A 10,945-nucleotide genomic window follows, 5' to 3' on the forward strand; every position below is an offset into this window, starting at 1 on the left:
GCGCACCCCGCGACACAGGGGGCGCTGCCCCTCTCCCCCTGCACGTACGGTGCGGGCTCGTTAAACGGGGCGTACAATTAAAAACACCGCAGGAACACACAGACAGGAACCCGCAGGAAAGAGCAACGTGAGAGACGCCGGATTGTGGCTGCGGGCGGGGCAGCGGGCGGCAGCTGCCAGCCTCAGCCCACGTGCGGCCAGAGGCGGCCCCGAGGTGACGGTTGGGCCGGCGGTGAGCGCCGCGCGCCGCTCCCGAGCCAGCGGTGAAGCTCGGGCGCCCCCTACTGGCCGCCGGCAGGCAGCAGCCGCTCCCGCGTGCTCCGCGTCGCCTTTTGTTGCGGCGGAGTGTTCCGCCCGCGCGCGGGAGCGGCCAACGGCTGCCGGCGGCGCGTGCCCGGGTGTTGAATAGGGCGGGTTTTGTGACGGCAGGGAGCGAAAGAACGGGGCTGTGGAAGGCAGCGGGGCTGTGCCTGGCGGTGATAAAGAGTGTCCGCTGGAGAGTGGGAAACACGGATAGTTACATGTAACTTTCTGAGAGAAATCTGTTCAAATACACTGGAAGCATCTAGCGAATTTATATACATTAAGGCAGACGCTGAAGTCGAGGATCATTTTAAACAGTGATGGTAGACAGAAAATAACCGGCAATGGCAAATATTTTACCGTTGCCAAAGGTAACAAGTGTGAGGTGTTTATAGTGTTCTAAGAGTGCAAGAAGATTATTCCTCTTTCATACAGAGCCAGAGGACATTTCCAAAGCCTCCCTATGCAAATCAGGGAACAGCGTCCTCCCATACTCACAGTATGCCCTGTAGATAAATATATATTAATATGTCTAAGGACTGCCTTGTGAAGAAGGATATAATTAAAGCTAATTAGGGTAAGGTGATCAAAATGGTACTCTTCACATGCTTGCGAACTGGCAAAATGAGAAAGCCATAAATCACTTACCTAACGGCACTGCGTGTAGCATGAAATATTAAAGAATATTTCCCTTTGTAGTGGACGTTTCAAGGACACTGTTAATGAAAATGCTGACTTGTTTATTACAAAAATTAAAGTTGGAAACCACTGTGAGCTGTTCAGTTCTTTTTCTGCTTCTCAAACAAGTGTAAGACAAATTTAATAACAGCTGGCGTGGACCAGAACACTTTGTAGGTGCGTACAGTCTTCAAAACCCTCAGCTTCAGAGGTACCAGGGAAAGGGTATAATGATGTGCAAGCGCTCCCAGTGAAATCAATGAGCTATTCACTATAGCTGGTACTGTTGATTCATTCAGTTACACAGAAAACCACTTTTCTATGATGAAACACTTTGCAAAACTTTGAAAAAGTTGTTACCAAGTTTAATCATACATTTTTCTATGAATTTTGCCCATATGTATTCCAACGATTTGTTTTCTTGTTTGAGATAGTTAACAGTTGTCTGAAATGGATAAGAGTCTGAAAGAGCTGAGAAACAAGCTTTTGTATTGGTTACTGTTTGTTTTTGTTGGAAAAAAAAAAAAACGGGCTAAGTTTGACTAGTACGAAAAACAAAAGGTCATATGGACATCTGCTGGGGGTTATAGTAGAGGTTTACCCATGTTACAGCTTGCAAGCACATGACATGTCGTCACAGATCAGAGTCACTCTGCTTGGAACAGCACTGGCTTCCATTATGAGATATAGTCCAGATACACAAATTAAAACCATTATGGTTCTTTCTCCTGTCTTTCAGTAACCTCCTATGAGCATGGCCAACAAGACAGATGTTCTTTTCGTGAATAGCAAAGTCTGTGCAAGGGATGTGAATGTGCCAGCTCTTTGTTTTGGCTATGAGCAAACCTGATGAAACACTTATGTAAGATATCAGTATTGGTGCACATGCAGTTCAAAGAGTATTGTTGAGGTGGGACTTTAAAAACAAGGAAATTACAGGATATGATTGCCCTGATTAATATGAAAGGCACTTGTCATAAGAGGCAGGAGTAATTTCACAAAAACAACAGTAAGATTGGACATATGACGGGTAAAAGTAGAGGTTTCATTGCTTCAACATTTTCTTATTTCACACCTTTGATTCCTAGACTCATGTATCTTCATTAAAACATGGGAGATCAGATCCAATGTTTAAAGTTAAGTGTTTTAAGACTAGCACAATTTTCAGGTGAACTCCATCATTTGGAGTATTTTTCTTCTAAACCAATATTGCAATTTCTGACGTTACAAAAACATTTAATATACTCTACTTTCTGGGAGTAGAAACCATGAAATCTTCTTGTTATCCACTTGAAGGCGAGAGGATGAGTTTAGGAGGATCGTATATAATTTATTCCAAATAATAGAGCTACTCATCCAGAGAATTGCTGAAAGTGTCTAGGGATCTTTAATGTCAATTATATATTTGATGCTCGTATGTTTTAAATGTAGGGCACTAATTTAAGTATTTAAGTTAGAGTTTGGTTTTTCTATACTCTGAAGTAGAGTAAAGGCAGCTCCAGAGGAAAATGAAAGCATGTAATATTAGGCAGTCTCAGAAACACACACACACACACACACACACACACACACACACACAGACACACAAAAAAAAAAAAAAAAAAAGGTGGGGGGGGATGCTTAATAAGCAATAAACATCCCAGAGAACATAGACTTTTCTTCCTTTGCCACCAGCAGACACTGTGCTATTCTGTTCTGGGTCATCAGGTTCTGATGTCATCAGACTACTGAATACATGATGAGAGAACAGGATTAATAGCTTTTAATCCTTACAGATCCTGAAATGTGGTTATTTTTTTCTGCTTACAATCAGTGGGGTCTTCCGCACAGAGACAACATGGGAAGGTAACTGAGGAATTCCGTCCAGAAAAAGAAGATACTTCTAAAGAGAATATAAAGCAGTGTTGCTAGATCTCTCTCACTGGAGGACCCTGAAAACTAGTTTTTCTGCTGTCCCTGGCTATCACAGTTTTGACAAACATACTCTCCCAGAACAACTTCCATGTTCTGTGCAGAGGAAATAAAAATGATGGGTTAGAGACATGTGTTTTATTCTCTGTTGCAGGGGTGACTCTTCCAGTGTCAGGGGCCACTTTCTGCTTCCACATTAAAATTCCTGAATTGTGGCATCTGACTTCAGAGTGTTCCTGTGGAAATACCAGTCAAACAACACTAAGAGCCTTGTTTTGAAATGTTCTTACCTTGCTAGCCTGTGCTAGTATACTGCACTTTTTTTTAATGACTAGTATGAATACAGTGCTCACCACACTTACAAGAATGATCTGTAATGTTTTTAAGATAAATATTTTGTAAATTAAATTATTACACTTTTTTTTCTTTTAATATACATCATATGCTCCTTTTAAGTTTTGCAATCACAGCTCATTAAATGTGCAAAAGCTGGTAACAGAAAGATGGTACGGATTCCTGACAATTTTTAAAACAGCCTCACCTAAAATAAATTCCACTTGATTCTTTTATTTTTAACTGAGATTCAGGGTAGGCAATAAAGCACAAATATTTATACTATAGTTAAATGTTACCATGTAAAGATTTTGTAGATAGTACTTTCCATTTCTTCTATAGATGTACTTTTACTGCCCTTAAAAGATACAGTGTCTCTCTTTCACATTGTGCAGGTTGGTCAAAAACTGAAGAAAGCAGAGAAATAATTCATTGCTTAAAAATAAAATAAATTGAAAATGAATTAAACAAATACAGGGTCAGATTTCTTCTTTCTGGGGGGAAGAAGGGCAGTGAAGGGTGAGCCTGTGCAACTGAAAAGAACTGTGCAACTCATGAAAGAACTGGTAATTTTACTACTTGAAAGGTAGGTCTGTGTTTTTCTTTTGATAAGAATAAAAGGATGGCAGCACACAATTTTCTGGGATAACTAGAGCTGAGATTGTAAAGAGCAACAGTATCTTTAAACTAAAGGACTAAGAACAGCACATGTTAGAAATATGTGTGACTTAATATAGTAGTGGCTGAAACTCAAAACATAGAGTGCAAAGAGTCATAATCATCGGCACTAAAAATTGTTTCAGCATTGCTGAGCTCAGTATGAACTTGTATAGTCTTATATAGGACAGTTGGAACCAGACACTTTTTAGAGATTCACGGGAATGAGGAAAGAGGCAGGCCTCTGCAGAATGAAAAGGTTCTAGTTAGATATCAGGTACCTTTTTTTTTTTTTTTTTTTTTTTTTTTTCCATGAGGTCAGTCAAAAAGGTGTCTAAGGGGGGATGTGGAATCACTACCGATGGAAATGCTAAAATCTTAATTAGACATTGCACTGAACTTGCTTTGAGTTGGAGAGTTGGACTAGATGGTGTTGTACTAGATGGTTTTGCATCCAGGTGTGGAGTCCTCAGTATGGGAGAGACATGGACCTGTTGGAGCGTGCCCAGAGGAGGGTCACAAAAATGGTCCAAGGGATGAAACACTGCTCTTACAAGGACAGGTTGAGAGAACTGGGACTGTTCAGCCTGGGGAAGAGAAGCCTGTGGGGAGACCTGAGAGCAGCCTCTCAGTGTTTAAAGAGGGGCTATAAGAAAGAAGGGGACTCTTTAGCAGGGTCCTTGATAGGACAAGGAAAAATGGTTTCTAATTAAAAGAGGGAAGATTTAGATTGACTATAAGGAAAAAGGTTTTTATTATGATAAGAGTAGTTGAGCAGTGGAGCAGGTTCCCCAGAGAGGTGGTGGATATCTGTCCCTGGAGACATCCAAGGTCAGGCTGGATGGGGCTCTGAACAACTTGTTCTAGCTGTAGATGTCCCCATTCATTGCAGAGGAGTTGGACTAGATGACCTTTAAAGGTCCCTTCCAACTCAAACAATTCTGTGATTCTATGATCTCCAGAAGTCTCTTCAGACTGTTTTTTTTTTTTCAGAAGTTCCGTGATTTTATGAATAGCATTACTGTTAATGTTTTAAATATGTGAATGTCCTCTGTTTGACACTGAATATCAAGATCTTTTGGCAGAGAACTATGTACTAAAATGTACAGTAGTCCTCACTTCTCTCATAAAATTATATAAAACTACACACACAAGCTATAAAAAACAGAATAATTGCTTAATTTTTCCTAAGATTTATACCATCTCTGTTGCAGTACTAGAAGCCTTTTTTTTAGTGACTCCTATGTAGACTGAACAATGAATATTACAGGAATAGCTGGCTATTCCTTGCTCTCTTGTGATTATAAACACTTTCCTTTGCAACAGAGTTATCTAAAAATAGTTGTTTTTCTAGCAAGTGTGATAAGTTGCACACCAAACCTATGGCTCTCCCTGCATTGTAGGTTGTAGTGGGGAGGTTCGTTATCTGCAACAAGACCCACTGCATCCCTTCCAGCCTTTTCACAGGCTATGTTTAGCTATGGCAGGGGTTTCCTCTTACATGCTAATATCTTCATCATATCAGTATGTCTATCCATCTCACATTCGTAACAGTGAATGTGAGTATTCCTGCCTGCTACATGAGGGTCTTCCATTCCCTCTCTTATGTTCTGTAGGTTATACATGTTTATCTAAAGAAGGAAATGTCAATTACTTAATATAATCATGGCACCAATTCTAAGATAAAATGCCAATATATGTAAATAAGAACATATTCTATCGACTACAAATAGAATAAAATGACAAGAGTTATTTCACTTATCCTTTGTTAATGTAGTGATCTATCCATCCATTAATTTTTATTAAAAGCTAACAAACTGTGCTCTCATTTATGTACAAAAAAAAAAAAAAAAAAAAAAAACCAACCTTTCTTGACCACAAGCTAAGTTTAATTTAAATGACAATTCAGATTTCCAAAGGGTGTAAGAAATTCACTGTTATTGTTCAAAAAAGGACAAGCATTTAAAATGAAGAATTGGAAGAGGATAAAATCTTACCCTGCCTACATGAACATTAGAAAGATGGAATTCTCACAAGAAAATTGTCATTCATCACAGTGTGATCAGACTCATACCAAAGTAAGCTCTAAGGAAGAGAAAATCAAGCTATGTAGCAACACATTCATAACTGTGCACAAATAAGTGTTAAACTGAACATATTTTTCTACTCAATTATATTATAAATAGCACGTTAATGTTCTCTTTTTAAATCATATATGTCACATTTTCAGTAACAATTGCATATTGACAGCCAACAACATTAGTCAACAATATTTACACATCAATTACAGCTCTGAAAATGGAAATATGCAACTATATATACACATAAGTTGCTAATGAGGCAGAAGTTCAAACAAGGAGATCCATATGTAAATGTCCACTATGTAGCTACTCATTTTTTAAGTGGACATATACTCTTAATGATAGGAAGTGTTTAATTTAATAAAATGGCAAACATAATATTTAGTATGACATGAACAATTCACCTGCATTTTTCTAGAGCAGCAGAATTGAAAATTCTGATAAATACATACAGTGTTGTCTTTTGACCTTAAATGGTTTTCAATTTAGTTGGATTCTGTAGGTGCTGTTTCCTATTAGAGGGTGGATTACTGAATTCCCTTTGTTAACTCTGGCCTCTAAATTGTCAATGACATAGAGAGGTTGTTGCTTAGCATGATTTCTGCTGCACTGAAGTCCTCAGTTATGATCATATATTAGTCAAATCAAGGACCCGTTATGGTATCCCAGGGCTTCTGATTTATGAAGATGTCAGCGACTGAGAATCTTGTCCATTGCTATGGTAGCAACCCTAACAGCATTAGAGGCTCTTGCATGTTCCTACCAGTAGGTTGTAATGTTCCCATCAGGCTATGACTTTTTTTTTGCAGTATGGTGCTGTCAACACTATTCTCATCAGTTATACGTATCAGTGGATTATTAACAATATTTGTCAGACTTCTGTATTAGTTTTGTCCCAGAACTGCCTTACCTTACCTCAGCAATAGAATTACATTTTACATTGTCTCAAGAAATGCTTTTAAATTAGAATTGATATTTCAGTCATATGATTTTCCACCGCTGATGTAATTTAGCTTACTAGCTAAATTTTTATATGAGTATATGGTTTATTTTTTTGAAGTGTAAACCTATTAAAGGCAGCTGAAGCACAGAGAATTCCCACAGCAGAATTTGGGATAATGACCCTCCCATATGTGAAAGACTAAGTGCGTGCTCAAGACTACCATGTACTTCAAAAGTAAATTGAAAAGAAACATAAAATAGGAAAAAACTCAAACCTTAGAGTAAAACTTCTAAGTAGGCATTTAATCAACATGACAAATAAACAAGTACAAATGTAAACATGAAATATCCTATGTCATCATAAAGGAACTATACCATGTTGTATATTTTTCTGTTAAAGCTATTATGGGATTTAATTGCTTAAATTGTATACAAAATTTCCAAACTTTTACCAGGAAAATATATGGGAATGTTTTTCCCCTATGCTGCATATCCCACTGTACTGAGAGCAGCTGTGCCAGTACACCATCCCTATAAAACCATTAAAATTGTATATACAAAGGGGCCAGCTCAGAAAACAGAAACAGAAACCAATGACTCATTTTAACGTCTGTCTCTGAACAGAAACCCAAAATAGCAATTACCTCAAAACTGCTTACTGCCACAGCTAGGAAGGCTCTTTCACATTTAAAACACACTATGCTCACAAGAGAAAATCACTTTTTTTCATTGTACCGCTTTCTGTATTGAGGCTGATGGAGAAATTTAGCATGCTTCAATCTAAGTCATCAGTACAAATCTTGCCCATGCTGCTGGTGACCAAAAGTTATTATTTGTTTCCAAGCTTAAAATAATTTAGAATCAGCTTTTTGTAGACAAGAGAAACGCATTGTAATGTAAGCTTATCTTACCCAGACAATCAGCAATAGTTCAGCCTTCTAGGACAACCTTGAGAAGAATAGACTATTTTGCAATGCCATGGCCCAGAAGGTACTTATCTTGAGAATGAAGAAAGAATTGGATTTCAATTGCATGTACCAGAATGAGATCCTGTAGCCAGTACTGTGTATCTATGAACTTCTGTAATACAAATAGTAATTAGATCCCACTGCCATATTACCTCCTGAAAGATTTTATAAAGGAAATGTGTCTTCCACGGTTCTCCAAAAAGTTATGTGAAAAATTATCTTCATATATTTTCCCAAGGGAAATATATATATATATATATATACAGCCGCTCTTTAAACTGTAAATGACACTTCTATTAAAATGTCAGATTTAAAGTAAATGAGACATATGGAGCCAAAGATTATTTTTAAGGTAAAACAAAAAAAAAGAGTAACTCCCTCTAAGTATGATATCCAAAATACAATAATAATGTTTATAGATGTGTAAGTGGCATCAAATAGCAAAGGTATGCACTGGATCGATTTATGATTTTTGTTGATACTAAAAAATACATATATCCACGAACAACAACTACAAAAAAAAAAAAAAAAACCCTCAATTTTGAAAAATAGAAGAAAAAAATATTCTCATCTGAATTTACACAGAATTTACATCAGAAATTCCCATAAGTGCTTACAGGACTTGAATCCTTACGTAGCAAGAAAACACTAGAAGTCATTTCTGGTATCCATAGGAAGAGATAATAGAAGTGATTCAAATCATTGAAATAGTGAAGCAGGCCATGCAGGACATTTTTCCTCTGGGAATGACAGGGATCCTTTGAAGTGATTTGTATTTCAAAGAAAAATATCTTAAATTCTGATATACTTTTGTCATCTACCACTATCCCATTGTGGTTTTGCAAGGACATAGCATTGATCATTAACAGTCTTGATGTAAAATTCTGAATAAAGACTTCTTTCTGGGGAGAAGGCTATCACATGATCTGGAAGCTGATTAATGACTCAGCATACACATAGTTAAAACTGAAGTTTGGAGGTGTGAATTTTCAAATGACTGTAAATCTGTGTTGCTCAAATGAAATGTACAACATCCTCCAAGTCAAGGAGTTTGCTTGTTAGCCATAAACAATTCATTGTACTTTACATTTAAATTATTTATCAAAAAAATATTGAGGATTGTATTTAAAGAAACTATAGATGCCTGAATGCATCAGTGGTCAATGGATTTGCAAAATAGTGCTTTTTTTTGTTCCTTCATACTTAGAAACTATCAAAAAATACTTCATGTTTCTAAATAACTACAATCTGTACAACTGGACAGAAAGAGATTATGTCTTTTATATTCAGAAAACATTATATTCAGAAAACATTCAGAAATGAAAACACTATAAATTTTATAGACTGGATCCAGTTCCTTACAGTTGCTTAAGTCATGCCCTTGACAAGTAACCTGTAGAAAAACTGATAGAGCTTTTGTTAACACCAGCATGACAAAATGAAGAGAGTAATGACTACAGAGCTGGTTGTCTGGTACATTCATGCCTGTTCTGCTAAGAATAAGATCATAGTTGCAAGAATGGCACAGAGAGGCTGTGGCATCTGAACAGCTAAGTCCTGAATTTGTATGCAGTAACTCATCAGAATACTGCTGTTAGGTCAAATCACAATGATTAATCAAAAAACTGAGAGAAGTATTTCTTACAAGGATGTCAAGATGGGCAAAAAAAAAAAAAAAAAAAAAAAGGAAATGAGGGCTGAACCAAGTGTTTGTGAAGAACCACTGGATTCTTATAAGGACACGTCTTGAAAAATCTTAAAATACAGTGGAATTTTAGATTTAAATTCTTTTAGCCTGTGGAAATTGAAGCTATAATTATGAATGACCACATTTCATAATTTTGGCAAATAGCGTATGATAGATATAAAATGTTTTATACGGGAAAAGTGTCCTTTATTACATTTTCCAAATTCTTCCTTCCCATTAACATTTTAGATTTAAATCATATTTAAGATGCTTAAATAAAGCTACTTAATATTCTGAACTGACAGGCTCATTAAGCTGAACAGTAGGATTGCTGTCATATGCTCTTCAGGCACTTACAGTAGGAAATTCTCTTTTTAAATTCCAAATGTTCAAAGAGAAATCTTTATTGATAAACTGTAATTATATTTCTTTTCTTTGAGAGGCATTACTATATGTTTGACATCTGAACTCTGCTGACCTCTTGGGTTTTTCCCACATTCTCAAATATTTTTGCAAAAGAGTAGAGTGCTATGTAGAGCAACTTTAGTATAGGTGTTAGCCATTTTTTAATCAATTCATAATCTTTATTAATTTGTGACTCTCAAATATTAAATAACCATTTACTGTAGCTGTAGTTATTCAGACTGGTGTTGTTGTAAATTAATTCTTCTTTGGTCTGTATTATTTCTGTATATGAAAAAAAAATGTCTACCAATTTTGTTTGGTGCTAAGAGCAAAACCATTTTTTACAAAAACATTTCTCCAAGGCCAGGTTTATCAAAATTATTTAAAGGTGCCCTCACTCTGCTGATAGCATCTATGTGGAAACCTCACTCGTATTGCAAGTCAGTGCGAGTAAGGCTTCTAGCAATTAGACTCTTTTGAAGGTTCTTAACAGGTACCTATCCAAATATTTTTATCTTGGCAGAGTATGAAAACTTCCATCATGCAGTCTTTGATCTGGAGTTCTAGAAATTAAATTACAAGTTGCCTAAAGGGGTTTTGAAGTGCTAAGCACTCTTCTTTCAGACCAAATAAAAAGCACAATTACAGCTCTTCCAGTAGTTGCATATCTGATATTAACAGGAATTCATGAAGAGGCATGGCTAGGCTTGGTCAGAAGCTATCTCATATGGGCTGAAGAGTTACTGAATGGAAAAAGACAAGACAAAGGCCAGAAGACAGGGAATAAAACTAAGGAATAGAAGCTGCCCTAAATGGGAGCAGAGAAACATTTCCAGGTGAAGAGCAGGAACAGTAAGTTAGGTTAGCAGATGTGAGAAAAGAAACTGCATTTAATGCTACTATGTTTTTATTATTTTCACAGACAAAGAAACACGTATAATCTTAGAGGAAAACAGAATCATACCAAAGGATATATCAGT

The sequence above is a fragment of the Gallus gallus genome, chromosome 1 (assembly GCF_016699485.2).
Source record: "Gallus gallus isolate bGalGal1 chromosome 1, bGalGal1.mat.broiler.GRCg7b, whole genome shotgun sequence".
Taxonomy (NCBI): Eukaryota; Metazoa; Chordata; class Aves; order Galliformes; family Phasianidae; genus Gallus; species Gallus gallus.